General features: G+C 41.3%; 1 protein-coding gene across 6 annotated transcripts in view; it reads left to right on the top strand.

Moving 5' to 3' along the window:
• FMNL2 (formin like 2) overlaps positions 1-16,020 on the top strand; it is a 268,459-nt gene that overhangs the window by 2,015 nt on the left and 250,424 nt on the right. For all 6 annotated transcript variants that reach the window (XR_003094270.1, XR_003094271.1, XM_025205197.1 and 3 more), the window contains one exon: positions 253-358. The gene's annotated coding sequence lies outside the window, so the exon portion shown is untranslated. Of the gene's footprint in view, positions 1-252; positions 359-16,020 lie in introns of those variants that run through there.

Raw genomic sequence — 16,020 nt, forward strand, 5'->3', positions numbered from 1 at the left:
CAGATGTCTATGCTTGAATGGCATGATTTATTTTTGGACATTTTAAGGTTCTTCCCCCTCTTCCCCCCCAATCCCCTTTTCCTTTTTTTAAATTGTATTTTAATGTTTTCTGTGTTTGTGTTTCCTGTATTTTTTCTTTCTAGTTTTGTTGTGTTTCAGCATTTCAAACATTACATATATGCATTAGAAAAAAGGTTGTGCTTTAAATGTGAGGCCTCAATCAAAGCTTATTGTCCTTTGCATCCCATTCAGGTGGAAGAGAAGGCTGTTCACCTGCAGTACATAGTAGACTGTTTCCCTGGAAGTCAATTTTTTTGGGAAACAGATCCTGAATGATGAGATGCCACCTCAGCTGTAGGTGAGGATCCTTTTGCTGGAAGGGTAAAAGCAGCACTAACACTACGATGATTCTTGTTTCAGAAAATAGATGTTGAGGGGAAGTTGCGGGGAGAGCCTTACTGCTTCCTGCTGCAGAGTCAGCATTCTGACTTGGAAATTAGTTTGGCTTTTGTTTTGGTATAGGAAAGACAAGTTTCTTCATTGATAGGTAGGCTGCTGGTCTCCAATCCACAGCACACAGGCAACACATTTCTGGCAAGACCCTACGGTATTGCTCATTGCCATAGGAAATTAAAAAGTTTAACTTGAGGTTGACAGGTTCAGCGTGATGTTGCCCACAACAAGTTACTTGCTATTATTGTTGGTGACGGGCCAGTGAGAATTGTGGTCACTGATAGAGATGATCCAGTGAAATATAGAGGGTAACACTAAGCAATGAGGAAATATGCTTCCATTATTTATTATTGAAAAAGAAAAATCTCTTATGAAAAGCTGGAATATCTAGGGTAGATATTGAATGGATGTTTTCACTGTTTATACATGGGGTGTTAAATATATTCATGAGAAAAGAGAAGATTAAACAGTTGTTAAGCTCGGTAATCAGATGGAAGAGTTGTTTAGGGAGTCAGGCCTGCAGGCTTATCCTGGCTTAAATTTACCATGAACGGCACGTGCCCCCGGCATCTGGGGGGGCTGGCAGCGGTGGGAGTGAGTGGGGAGCTCCTGCAGGCACCACTGGCGCTGTGCTGCTGGGGGGGGGAGGTGCGGCACGCATGGGTAGCAAGTGCCGACCATGGGTACCACCCACAGGCACCGCCGCCAGTGTTGGCTGTGACCAGCGGGGATTGCTGACTGCCTGCAGACGCCACTGGCGGTGTTGGCAACGGGGCGGCGCCTTTTTGCAGGGGCTGCACCAGCATGCTCAGGGGGTGCATGTGCACCCGCGTGTGCCCACTATGTGTCGCCCCTGAAAATGACCTTTTAAAATCTGTACATGTTCATGTTTACATAACTAGGTGCGTGAGTGACAGCTGTAACCTGCACGTGCATTGTCTGATGCACGTGGTGAGTTTGTAGAATAATGATGATAATGCAAGTCCCCTGACTTGCAGGTCCTTGCTCGGTATGCTAGATAATGGATATCTGTGTGGTTTGCACGTTATCCCCCAAAAAGAAGGCTCAGAACTATCTAAAATGCGCGCACACAGAGAGCAAGCATCAGGGTGGGCCTTGTTTGCAGTTGATGGAGGACTCCAATCACAAGCACCGTTAACTGTTTTTATGCTCTTACTTTATTATAAGAGAAACTGTGTAAGACTTTATATGGGGTGAGTTCTCCCAAGCTGTGTTACAGAGGGAACCTTGATCAGCAAGTCTGATGAACAGGAACCATTTGGCTTAGTAGAATAGGGCAGGAGAACTGGCATGCTCCCTCCTCATGATGATACTGCATCCACGTGCTAAGATGCTGCTGTGACTCCACCCTAGTCAGTCTGTCAGAGGCCACGCTCTGGATCTTCACATGATAAATTGAGGAACATGGATTTCCACCCACGTTACTGAGGCAGCAATTGTTTAAAACAGTGGTTCTCAACCTTTTTTGTATCATTTGTAAGCATCAATGGCTGGTCTGACCCAGTGCACCTCACTCTGACCTGCTGCCTCCCACCCCCAGACCCCAGCTCCCTGTGTGGGGGGGGGCATGGTGGGCCCCAAGCAGCCCCCTGGCAGCTGGAACTCAGCCACAGTTTCCCACATTTTTCTTCTTTAAAGGAGAATCCATTTTTAAAGTTTATTGATCTATTTTTAAAGTTAGTTCATGACCCTTTCATATATTCTTGGGACCCACTTTTGAGTCACAACCCATGGGTTGAGAAACACTGGTTTAAAAGTTCCTCTTTAGGAACTTAGCTGCAACACAACCAATTGGAAACCCAATAACAGATATAAAATAATAAAACAAGTGTATACAATAGGCTATATACTCTCTTAACCCATGTATATAACTCCCTTGGACATTAAGAGGAATTTTGCATGGGACTGACATTAATATGACATTTTAATATGACTTTAATAGACACATTTTGTATGAGAGAAAATTGTAAGTAAAAAAATGAACCTTGTATACTTCCTTACAGCTTTGGGAAGACCCAAACAGTTTTTTATCAAGATAGACTTAATTTCATCTGCCTGTTCTTTAATATTAGATAGTTTGGTCTTGTGTGTCCTGGAAAACTTTATGGTGACTGAAGACCTTCCTTTGTTTGTCGTGTCCTTGTGTGACAAGGTATTTAGCAGAATTCACAGTTCTGTTGGACTCTGACAGGCTGCAGCATGAGCACTTCTGCTGTGGCCTTGAACTTGCAACTTCTGGGCTGTCAACCGTATACCTCTGCACCTACACCACTTGATCTGAGAGGTCTTTGTTAACTGTGTATCCTCCACCCAATCATTAAGGAGTGAAAGCTAATAATAAACATCTGTGAAGCACCTAAAAAATCACTTCTAAAATCAGACTCAACATGGACACTCAGATAAAATGGCAATGTGTCCAGTGCTAGAATAGAATAGACTAGAACATCCCTGTTATTTTTGCAGTAGAAAACAATCTTCTTTAATAAACTGCAAATGGCTGACAATTAAAAAAATAAAAACATAAAAAGCAAAAAAGGTGCAAAACTAATTTTAAGAAATCATTTTAAGTCTCTTTTAACCTTGTGAGAGTGGGTTTACAGTACATAACCACTGCTATTACACCTAATATTCAACGAAAAGTTTATTATATTCAACAAGAGCTCTTTTTGAAGAGCTCCTTCTGTAATAGGGAGGTAAAACCCCTTTGAGCCCACTCATTTTGAAAGTGGTTCAAGAACTCTTCCTGGTTATAAAATGTGATGAGACTTAGCTCAGCAACTGTATGCATTGTTATCCTGGGTAAAGGTACTGAGAGGGAAAGCTGATAACTTCTCAGGAGACTGTTTGTAAGGTTTGATGAATTGGCAGTACTTGCTGTTTATTGCTGTAGATATCCTCTCACAAATGATTCAGATGAAAAACAGGGAGTTGGCTACTGTATTGTAAAGACCTTGTAGCTAAAACACTGATAAAGCCCTTGAACTTGATTACTGGTATCTTGCTAACTGTTTTACCCAGCTCAGCTGACCTTGTGCTGTCCCATCAGTAGGCACACCTGCCTTTTCCCTTTAGAAGCTATAAACAGTAACTTCACAAGTTTAAAAATAATAATTTTGACATATGAGCTACTATTATTGTTTGGCTTGCCGTACCAGCATCCTGGGTTTGAGCTGCTTTGTGGGGTGTTTTTTTTTTCTTTTCTTTTTTGTTTCTCTCATACATTTTTGCTTGTCTTCTTCCTGGTAAGCTGTCTTTGGTTGTGTATGTTGTAAGTGTGTGCAAGTTCCCTTGTTTAGAGACATAAGTATATCATCATTATCACCATCTTCACAGGAAGAGGGAATCGCATCCCTTACTCCAGGACCCCAATTTAGCATGATAATCAGCACATTAGAAATTGTTAAAATGAACTAGATTAGATTATACCCAAGAGACAGATATATATGTAAGGAGATTTTGGCCAGATTCTGACCTCAAGCTGTGTATGCAACTCCTATTAACCCTCATGCATTTCAGAAGGGAATATTTGGTCCTTTTTCTTGAGTAATGTGTATCTTCATTACTGCATAACAGTCTGCTGGCTAAAAATAACTCAGGGTGATCTTTCCAAGTCCGGGGGCCCCTGAGCTCCCACTGACGTTCCACCGAGAAACCAGACAACTGCGGCGCGCCCCAATGAGCGCACACCGGAAATCTACCAGAGACGAGAAGAGCCAATTCGGTGTGGGGGCACATTTCTCACAAGAAAACCATTTCCTCTGCAATCTCTCAGCTCTAATCCTCAAAGGGATGTAAAAAAACCCCAAAAACCTTTCACAGGTGAGCCTATGAACTCCACTTTATCAATCTACTGGATTAAAAAAATCATGAACTCAATATAGACATTGGATTTATGACACATTATAACCTGCCTAACAGCTGACTCCCCAGGTAAACCCTCCACTTTTTACCAGCTATTGTCATTTCCTTCCCCCCACCACCCTCCTGTCTCATCGTTTGACTACAGATACATTCATTTCCCCCCCACCCCGCTCCTGCTGACCACCTCAATTTACATTTTCACTGACTGGCTTTCTTGCCTACATATTGGCCTCTGGCTGCTTTACCACTCCATCCAGGAAGAGCACAGACCATCTGCAGGTGCTTCCTCAGCCTGACGAAGGGCGTTTGTGCCCGAAAGCTTGCTAAGAAGAATTTTTTCCAACTATTTGAGTTGGTCTAATAAAAGATATCGAATTTACCCAAAGAACCTTGTGTGCCATCGAGGCCATTGAGCACTTTGTGGTGACTGGGCCTCTGCTATATGTTAGCAGACCATGAGGATGTTTGGGAATCAGTCTGCTTACAACTTGGTTCTTCTGTGACACTGATGGGCAGTAAAGCCAGGAAGCGGAGTACAGATGGCTTGGCAGTCACGAGTAGGGAGTTGCGAAACTGATCCTGCTGGACTTCCCATGCTTGTGGCTGCTAGGGCCTGGGTGAGTGAACAAAGCAACATAACACTGGAAGGGCCCTCCTAGATTGTGGAATAATGCCCCTGTTATCACAGACAACCATGTCCTACAATTTCAATTCAAAATATACCCTCTTAGCATTTTGTGCTTGTATAACTCCTATGAAGCCCTAGTGATTGCCTTCAGTGGTGTGGAGCAGTGATTCCCCAGCTGCAGTCTGCATGGATAAGTGGTCTGAATAAATGTTAGCAGACCCAGTGTCTCAGAAGTCAAACAAGAGCTACCCTACTAGCATCTTTTTTTCCTGTTATTTTCCTTGTTCATTAGTTGAAGCCAGAAACATGAATTGGGGGGGGGTGTCCATCCGATCAGTATCCCATGCTTTCATTTCTGTTAGGATTATTTTTACACTTGGCTCTCTTTTAAGCATACTATTAATCAGTTTACACAAATCTTAGGTAGACTCCTTGCAGTGCAGTGTGCACCTTCCTTCATCACAAGACTGTGTTGCAGTTCTCTTACCTTCTGTGCATCGATATGTGTTATGGATTTTTGCAAGTCTCACGTACTTGCTCTTTTTTTCTATATTGCACATTAATCATTGTGGAAATTTTCTACACATCTCACATGAGGAGACAAATCCTTTCCTTTTGTGATTGCCTATTATTCTTTAATCCCCCTCCAGGGAATACAAGGCCATCCTTAATAGAAGAAGCTTTGTCCTATGCAGATGTATATCCCACAGGCTTATCATTATGTTAAAATACTCCTCTTAGTTCCTCAAGCAACCAGACAAATAGACACAGGCTAATATTTGTGTGCATTTGTCTTGGAAACAGGATTTGTGTGTCCTGAAAACTCTCTGCCAATTCCCCACCTCCAGGAATAGATACTAACACAGAGAGTACATAAGACTCCTGATAATTATGAAGTGTGCCATGCCTGAACAGCGAGTAGATACAGTTGAATGCCTGGGAAAAAACTGGAGGTAAATACGAGGGTCTAGCCACACACAAGAAGGTTTCATGGGCACTTTTCTTTTCCTAAGCTTGCTTTGTTAAAAACTGGGTTAACTTTTTACTTCGGCTTCACTCGCACTGGCCTCAATTATACTAATTAATACTTGCTCTCTGGTGTCACACATGGCAGGATTGCAGAGTGATTTATAATTTTAACTGCTTGAAGCCCTACAACACTCCTATGAGCTAAAACAATGTTTTGGTCACTGCTTTACAAATGGGCAAACCAAGGCACAAAGTTTTGGCCTAGGTCATCCCTTTGTGGGGAGAAAATGTGAGATGCGCTCTGGGGGATTTGTGGTACTTCCTACATATTGTTCCACGTGGGGTTGGGAGAGGATCTCAGCTCTGTGCCATCTATCACTGGTGAATCTGTAGGTGGTTGTGAGCGTTTGAGGTGGGTTTTTGTGCCCCTGCTTCCCCCACAACTAGCTCCATCCCTCAAAATCTGTACCTTGCTCCTTGACAGAGCAGCTTCATCTTCCTTGATGCCGTATGTATTCAGAGATGCCAGTTTGCTGGAGAACTGATACCAACACAGACCCAACAGTGAAAAGTGCACTGATATTGCCCAGACAGACAGAACATTACATCTAACACTATTTCATGGATTAAATAGAAGGTAAATTGAAGGGAGCATTAGTAAACTCTGTTGATTTTTCTAGAAACACTAACCATTGGAAGTGTTGGCTTGCTTGTGACATCTGGGGGTCTGTGCTTTTTATTTGATTTTTGACTGAAATGTTTGAAAGATGCTTTTCAATAAGTACAGTGGGCCTGATTTCAGTTATACCGAAGGCCCTGTCACTGGCAGAGTGTAGTAAAGCTGGACTAAAAATTAAATTTATTTTAAAATTGAACTGTTAGGTCAGGTAAGAGTTAAGAAGCAATAGTGGCAGAATGGGCTGCCATGGAGGATCTCTGAGTTGGTCTGGATGGACGTAGACTGCCGATGATACAGAGACCCTGGATTTAGGAGGGCCATTTGGCTTTGCACCTTTAGTGGTGTAATCTGGCAGAATATGACTTGTTGACGGGCTCCAGAGGAAGCTTCCCTTCTTTCAGCTCTTGTTGGTCAGATCTCTAGTCTTCACTACGGGTGAGGAAATTCCCCGAGATCCAAGAAACTGCTCAGATTCACTTTTGCCCTGTCATAGATATTTAAGATCAAATTGACGCCCAGTCACCCCAGAGAATCGCCATGGATTTGTGTACTCATGTGACTGGGAGGGGGGGACAGACTTTAACACACATTTTCTTGGTTTTAATTCATAACACTATAAATAGCAATAAATTATTATTTTTTTCTTAAATTAGAGTAGAAATATGGATTTCTTTTTAATTCAGCATTTTACCATATATTGCAGTTATGTAATGTGTACCCATTTATACTGAAAAAAAGCTATGACAAAAGAATATTAAGGTTTCACCCAACTATCCATTGTACAGATGGAGAACTAAGGCACAGAGCGATTGAGATCAAATATATCTACTAATTTTGGATGTCTGAGATGCTCAAGATCTGATTTTGCAGATTATTTAGCTTTACATAGCACTTAATATATTAAGACCACTGACAGCCATGAGTGCGTAGTGCTTCTGAAAATCAGACCCAAAGGTCTGTAATTGCACAGTTGGTAGCCAGTTTTGGTTTAAGCAACTTGACTAGCATCACAAATTCCGTGGCTGAAGCAAGAATCCAGTCTGGGCAGCATTCAGCTCCTTAACCATGAAACCATTTTTTTTCTTGCTGCAGTCATCTGCTTTCTTCACTGCATCTTCCAGCTTCTACAACAAATGAAGCATGGGGGTCTTACAACCAACAGCTCTCTTTACTTCCCAGTACTGATTCATCCCCAGAATAGATCCTTTGATACTGTGTAAAAACATAGCATGTGATCTTGTTTATGTCTACACTGCAGTGTAGAGTAGCCATACCTGAGTTAGCTTTAAACTAGCTAGCTTGTGTACCTATAGCAGTTTATCTGGTTGCAAGTCTCTGCTTAGCATGTGTAAACTTTCTCATGGTTTATAACTTGGCCAGATTTGGGTGAATTTTCTTGGAACTGACAAAAAAGCACATCTCCGACAAAAAGAAACAATGCTGAGAATTTTTGTGTGTGGGCAAAACAAGGTATTTTTTTCTAATATTGTTTTTGGAAAGAGCTAAACAGCTTTGGCTAAACTTTTCCCAAAAATGTAGCCTGAAGCAGACACAACATGGCAAACTTCAGCCTAAATGATCAATGTTTGTCAGCATTATAAGCAGTTGAAAACAGAATATTTTAATGAAAAAGCCAGCAGCCTTAAAACTAGGCAGTGCTACTATATCTATGGAATAACAGATATTTTTCAATCCAAATCTTCTGTGATTTAAGAAATAAAATGATCTCCTGTTGCATAAGGCAATATTGATATAGAAGATAAATAGGAATTGTTTGTGTCTCTGGCATAAAATATGGGGTTGTATATACTACATGTGAGGATGTATAGAGTTAAAAAAGATGGTTGTCTTTGTCATAGATTAAACAAAATTATTTGAATGGTAGTTTATTATTTACTTGAGTGTGTTCTTTTCTCTTTAAATGTAGCTCCTGAGCCTTCAGCTCAAATGACTTGGACTGGCAACTCCTTTTAATTGTAGCATGCTGTGTCTTTTTCAAGGACTGTCCAGAGGATTGACTGCCAGAGGCATGACTATCAAGTTTAGTGCCCTGTGCAAAACTTCCCCAGGGGTGCAGAGGGGTTCTGAGAACCAGAGAGCAGGGAAGGGGGGAGGAGGAAAGGGTAGAAGGAGTCAAAGACCCCCATGGACTCAAAGATCCCCGCTGCTCTTGCTCTGTCCTGGCACTTGGCTCCTATATATAGCTGGGTGGTGTGGAGCTGCCCCTGATGCAGCAAAGACTCTGGGAGAGGGGGGTGCTATTCCAGTACTCCTAAAGTCTACACTCAGGGCTCTTGCTCCTCCTCCCCTCCCTAGTTACACTACTGCTGATGGACAGAATTACTGTGTGGAGACTTTGTTAGATGGATGACACCTTTGACCATTTTACTTGTTACTTCAGTGAAATATGAATCAGGGTTTATTGAGGCTCCTGACTGTTCTGCTAGTTAAATCATCAAAAGAACTTAATATGTGAATGCAGTTTTTATACTGAAGATTTCTTCTACTGTTACACCAGTCAAAACTGATTGAAATTAGTTTTCATTCTTGGGCTCAGATTATTAGCATCACAGAAATAATGTCTTCTTTTCATCAGAGTGACTTGATCATCACTTGGTTCAGAAAAGCAACTTACTAATTTAAAAAAAAAATCTCTTCCACAGTTTCTAGCTGGTGAGAAGTCCTTTTTACCCTGTGAAGATTCAGACCACTTTGCTGGATGTGATTATTACTACAGCTCCTTATTAGAAAATTATAATACAACAGTTAGCAAGGCACAAGGAAATTCTGGTTTTCTAATCAGACATCTTAATATTGTTTATTGTGATTTTGATAGAAACTGAAATTATTTCAGTGTCACTTGAAATGAAAAAGCTTCTAATATAGCATATGTGAAAAGGCAACAGTAGCTTCATATTAAACTACAGATGTACTCTTTTAGTTTGACATTTCTCTTGGCACTCAGCTATTGCTATCTCAGCAGCTGACTTTCACAAATCAAATATGAAATGATAAAAGGGGAGTGGCATTGGTAAACACATGTCAGTTTTCATCCTCACTTTCCTTTGCTGTCATGAAAGATGGACATAAATTAACCTAGATGGTGTTAGTGTAAGCTTCTAGAGGGCTGTAAGAATTCAGTGATCCAATTCAATGTTAGCTGTTCTCATGCAAAAAAATCCTTACAATATAGATTGCAAGACTTTTTCATAAATGCAAAGCATGAAAGGCAAGGAAATATGCATTTAGGTCATTCAACCCCCACCATTTGTGTTTCCTTTTTCAATCTCATCTGCTTTCCTTCCATATCCTACGTACATCTCTGTCATAATTTTAAACTACCATTGTCTATACTCTAACTTTGTTTAAGGCTTATAAGTAAGGGTGCACTAATAGAGGTTTTGGGGGCCGATACTGATAGCTGATATTTAAGGAGGCATATTGGCTGATACAGATATTTAAGGAGGCATATTGACTGATACAGCTGCTTCCAGCTCATAAGTCTGGTGTGGTGGAAGGGAAGGGTGGAGGGAAGGGGTCTGGGGGGCAGATCAATGACCCCCGTGGTAAGGGAGGGGACAGGGGCAGGGGTTGGTGCTGCCCGGAGGTGGGATGGGAGCATGGGACAGAGCATGGAAGGGGCTGGGCTTATAGCGGGCTCCGGTGGTGCTGGGAGGAGGCTGCAGCCACCCCAAATTTTGCTGCAGCTCCGCTCCCAGCCCTGCACCGCTGCCCGGCACAGCCTCAGCTGAACGCCCCACTGCCACCCAAGTGCTGGGAAAAGCCGAAGCTGCCCCTGCCCCCTTCTTCACCGTGGGGGACATTGGTCTGCCTCCCCACATCCCTTCCCTCCCCCCTCCCCTTCCAACTTACCAGCTGGAGGCTCTGCTCCGTGCTGCGCTGTGGCTGTGCACAGCATGGGCACTTATCAGCCAAATTATCGGCCCCATAGGGCTGATATCCGATATAGACAATTTTCTTCATATCAGTACCAATTCGATATCGGATCGATGTATCAGTGCACCTCTATTTATAAGGTTATGTCTTTTGTTGATTGATTTATGCTCAGTATGACTTTGTAAAATCACATTGTATAAGATTTTGTATTGTTGTATATAAGTAGAGTCCAGTATCAGACCGTAAATGGTGGCTGAAAGATGTGGAATAGTTATGTGAATAGTTGAAGACTGTGAGTGATCATTTTACACTGGTATGACATTTTTGTGTCAGAATTAGAGCTGAAATCTACATAGTATGTGCATTGACATAATAGTCTGTAGGTATAACTACATAGCCCGCAGATGCTTCTGAAATACTGGAGTCAAAAAAGAAAACAAGAAAGGTGGGAAATGTCATTGCTTACTATGTGAAACAGAGCAGTGCATTCACTAAGATTGATAGATTTATCATGTCAGCTTCTAACTACTGCACGCACCTATAGTTCTTAAAAGTAAAAGCAGAAAACAAAACTGAGGCCTCTGACAAGAGGCTTGTCATTTCTGGAAGGACATTTCTGGATACAAAAAAAGTGCACTGCTATTGCATGTGCTTCTGAACTACGTAATCTATTCACAGGTATCATTTCATAGATGAAAAGTATAAAGAGGAACCCTGTTAAAGGATGGTGTGGATTCATTCTGGGGATGTTTAATATGCAGAAGCAAGTGAGAGAGAGAGAGAGACTCAGAAACATACTTTTTCATAGTTGTAGGCGATTTAACTTACAATTTTCATGCAGTTTACAGCATCTTGTTAGAAGACATTATGCCCTGAAGGGTGTGCTTAACATCGGAGTTCTTATAGGTAATAACTCATTTTAATTTATCATTGGATTGATCTTGATGCATAAAACTGTTGTGATAATTTGTATTTGAATTTTACCTTCTTCTCAGGCCTAAGTAGTACCCCAAACTATGGTTTTTCTTGCAGTTTTTACAAAATCTCTTCTCAAATACAGGAACTGATTTTTATGAGCTTGTGAACTAACAAGCCTAATAAACCTTTTGTTTCACAGTTTTAGTAAGGGAAGCCAAGTATTTATGCCAAGCAATAGTCAGCAACTTTTTACGGCTGTGGGCCAAATTGATCCAGTTTGGATCAGGACAGATGGGTGGGTAGATGCTAGGACCCAGCTGCCACCATCACTTTTCCCTGTGGCAGTACAGGGAAAGTGCCTGCAGCTGGTGCTTTTTTCTGTAGTGGCTGGGGAAAGTGACTGCTACTGAAGCCTCCTGCTGCTGAATGCCACCAAAACCCCATGTCTGTGGGCCTGATCAAATGCCAACCCTGCAGTGGCAGAACAGACTAAAGCGTGGTATTATCTACTATCTTTCCTACTTACAGTATCCCAAAATAAATTAGCTAGGTAGAATGCAATGGAAATACATGCTCTAAGCATGACAGCTCACATCTACACTATTGGTGCTGCTGTCTCATTAACAAAACTAAGGCAGCTGGGCTCCTTGATGTGTGAGCAGTTCTGCACTGATACACATTTTTTTCTGCTATTGGAGTTCCACTAGCTCTTGGATGAAAAAAATCTTGGCAGAGGTCCTCCCTTATCCACAGGGATGTAGTGACACTGAGGGTTTTGCCAGCAGAGCTGCACTGCTTAAGGGGGGTGGTCTGGGCCAAATGTCTGAGCTGCTCTGAGTTGTTTCACTGCCTGATTTGTAGGCTCAAGCACATGCCGAGCAGGCATGGCTTATTTCTCTGTAGCACTCCTGATATTGCCTGGCTGTAGTAGCCTCACTGTTAGAGCCATTTCTACATGGTGCAGGCATCTGGCCCAATTTAACAGTAGTCATGGGATTATTAATTTCCACATAGGATTTAAGAGGCAGGTACAAAGAAGTCATCTAGAGTATAACACACACCTAGACATTGTACCATAGTGCTAATATAAGCCAAATCACCAAGGTTAAATTCAATCCATGACCTCCTGGCTCTAAGGTAGGATAGCAGTCAGCTGAGCCATAGCAACACTGCCCAGTGTGTTATAATGTGTGGAAGTACAAGCATCTGCAAGTGTGAAGTAGAGAAATTATGATGAGCCAAAGACCTTGTGTTAAGCAACCTATTGTCATTTTCCATTGGGAGGGAGTCGGGGTGGGGTGGGGTGGGGAGAAAGCCAGTGGCCTGTCACAAAAGGAACATTGTTGAACATTTCTCCAGGTAGCTCCCAGATTTGTTCAGACTCAGTGCTCAAGGTATCATGATACTATTATGAGGCATCTCTAGAAAACTTGAAATCATACAAGTCCTGTTAAAGCACAGATGCCCAGTGCTTTCCATGGTATTGACTGACTGAGTGCCAGGAAAGGAGGGATGGAAAGATCCATTCAGTGGCCCTCTTCCTTTGACCTGCTCCAGACTGCTTTCTGTGGAAATGAATGGACTTCCTAGAAACCATGGCAGATTTTGAAGAAGGGTCAGTTTGTCCTTTAAAGAACACTTGCTGTATTACTTTCACAGCTATACTGTCACAGTTATTAGCAGTAATGTTGTAACACCAAAGGGGAATTTGATTCTTCCAAATTGCTGTATATGTCAAAACCACATTTGAATAATTTGCAGGAAAGCAGTTGAATTTTTACCCAAGGACTTGATAACTGTCTCTCTGTGGGCATGGAGAAATTAACACATATGCCAATATTGTTTATATTGATTTTTATATACACCAGGCTCTGGAAGGACCAGGAATTCAGGTATCTTAGGGGAGCTCATGCAATTTGGTAATATGGGAATTACTGCACCTTGCTGCTGTGCGGCAGGAAGGAAGTAATAGCTTAGGGGTAGGCAACCCCCAGCACACATGCCAGAGCGTGGCACGCAAAGGCATTTTGCTTGGCATGCATACTGTGGTACTTGGAGTTATTTTTATCTTGAGGATTTACCTTAAAGTGCTTTCTTAATATGGGAAATCTGCACTGCTTTGCATCAGCAGTACAAATGTAAAATTACGGAGCAAGGTCAAGTGTTTTGATAGAATAGTTCTTTCTTCTCTTCATTATTTTTAGTTATGGCTTAGAAGCTGGAACCAAGGATTTTTTCCTCCTCTTGATTTTTATTCATTTCAGTAATATGGGAAATGTCATTGTGTGCTTCTCCTTTGTTTTGGTATGGAAGATGTTTTCTTTTTCAAGGTTTAAGAAAATACTGTGGTGTTCTTCCAAAAGAACCATAAAAGTTGTACTTAATTTATATATGTGAAGTTGGCTTGTAATCCTGCTCCCCTGCAGACTCGACTTTTGTGTTTGTAATGTTTTTGTTCATGCAATAAAAATACCAAGTCAGAATTTTTTTCAGTTCAGTTTTCATTTTAGAATTTCAATGCTTTTAACTCTTTGGTCCTTTCCTTGGTTATCTAATTCTCCTGTGGGTTTTTGTAAGGGGAATAAAAGTCCAGTCTTTATCTGACTTATATTTGAGAAAAAGCTGATTTTTCCTAAAATTTAACCAGAAAATGTTGGATCCTTTTTATGTAGCATATATGCAGGTTTGACTTATAATCAGAGTAATTTGGTATCGTTATATAGAGCAGTGGTTCTCAACCTTTTTCATGCTGGGAGCCATTAGCATAATTATCAGCTTGCTGCAACCCGCAACCCCCTGGCCACAACCCACACAGTCTCTTTTTCCCTTTCCCTCCTCTGGCTGCTGCATCCGGCCCCCTCCCCCTCTCTCCAGGCTTTCAATAGGCTGCATGCTCCCCAGGCTCCATGCAGGCTGCCAGCATTGCAGCTTGTATGGGGAAACTGCACGATTCCCTGGGACCTCCCCACAACCCTTTACAGTGTTCTTGCAACCCACTTTTGGGTTGCAATCCACAGGTTGAGAAATGCTGATATAGAGCATGTACATCAAAAATGAGAGATGGTCCACCTAGTAGGGCACTAACCTAAGATTTAGTAGACTGGGTTCACAGACTTGAGTATTTTAGGCAAGTCATTGAGTCTTGCAATGACTCAGTTCCCTGCCTGTAAAATGGGGATAATAGTAGTTCTTTCTCACACTGACTGTTGTGATATTAAAGACTGAGGGGCGCATAGATTCCAGTCATGGGGCTTATATTTATCTGTGATAAGCAGTACAGACTTTGTTTTCATCAGTTTTTATTTTAAATATTCAATAAAGTAATTACATTAAGGTGCTTAAAAAATTAACCGTATGTGTACTTACGATAGAGCATATAGGAAATTTTCCAAAGGAATGTTTCTCTCCCAGAAAAATGATAATTTATCAACATTAAAATGTCCTTTAGGGAACTGGTGATTTTGACACAATTCTAATGGAATCTCCCTGGTGTCTTACTGGATTATCTCTTAAGCTTCTGGGGTGCTGCTGGCAATGCTTTCAACCTCCAAGCTCCTTGGCAGCCTGGATTCCTGGCTGTAGGAGACCCACCAGGTAGACTGTCTCAGCACCAGGGCTTCCAGCAATTAGATCTGCTTCTCCTCAGCTCTTTCCTTTGTTTCCTGTCTTTTAAAGAAACATCCCTATTACTGTTTATACCAAGAAATTTAACTCAACTTCTCTAGTAGCTGTCTGTGGCTGACAATGCTGAATATAACTTTTGTCTGTTTTCCTTTTCAGAACAGTGAAATATGTCAGTAGATCCCAACTTAATCTCCTCTCTCCTATGAGAATGCAGACCTACATTTGGTTAACCTTTTAAAATAACTAGGAACCTTTAACTTTTAGTGATTATGGTTGCCATCTGTTATCTCTATCTGTTTAAAATCCTTTCTGATGATAAAATAACGTAACCAATCTTACTGTCCTACATATGGCTTCCAGAGTCCTTGCAGATTTTTTTTATATTCTTTTTTTCTTCCTTTTTGCTTCCCTCAAGCATTAGTCTGGGGTACACTGTGGTCTTTAAGAATGGTCTTTGTTTTGCCCCTCATCTCTTTATTATTGACTCTAATGAGTAATCTACCTCTCTTTCTGTTTTTCTTCTGTCCAGATTACTCCCACCAGTACCTGTATGCTTAGTAGATAAGAATCACTACAGTTATTGAGAGTATTCTCTTTGCTTGATTTTTTTTCCCTTATTTTTTCCCTTTTTTCTGCATTCACTAGTGAAAACTATTCATCTTTGCATAGTCTTCATTTGTCTGAATCATCTGAAACATTTTTTGTCTACTTTGTTGTATTGGCGCTCAGTTTTATATCTTCAGAACATTTTATCACCTTACTTGTATATTCTTCTTCCAGGTCACTTATATAAAAATAAAGATAAATGGTCAGTCACTTCTTGAGGTGCCCAATAGGGTTCATTTGTTCCAGTAACTTGTATAAGCTTCCATTTCAGCACAATTAATCGTGGTATCTCCTAGTCAACTGGAGCATCCAAATTCACTTAGTCCAGCACTGATTTGGGAGGAATTGACTTCACCCACTCAGC

The sequence above is a fragment of the Alligator sinensis genome, unplaced genomic scaffold (genome assembly GCF_000455745.1).
Source record: "Alligator sinensis unplaced genomic scaffold, ASM45574v1 scaffold61_2, whole genome shotgun sequence".
Classification (NCBI taxonomy): domain Eukaryota; kingdom Metazoa; phylum Chordata; order Crocodylia; family Alligatoridae; genus Alligator; species Alligator sinensis.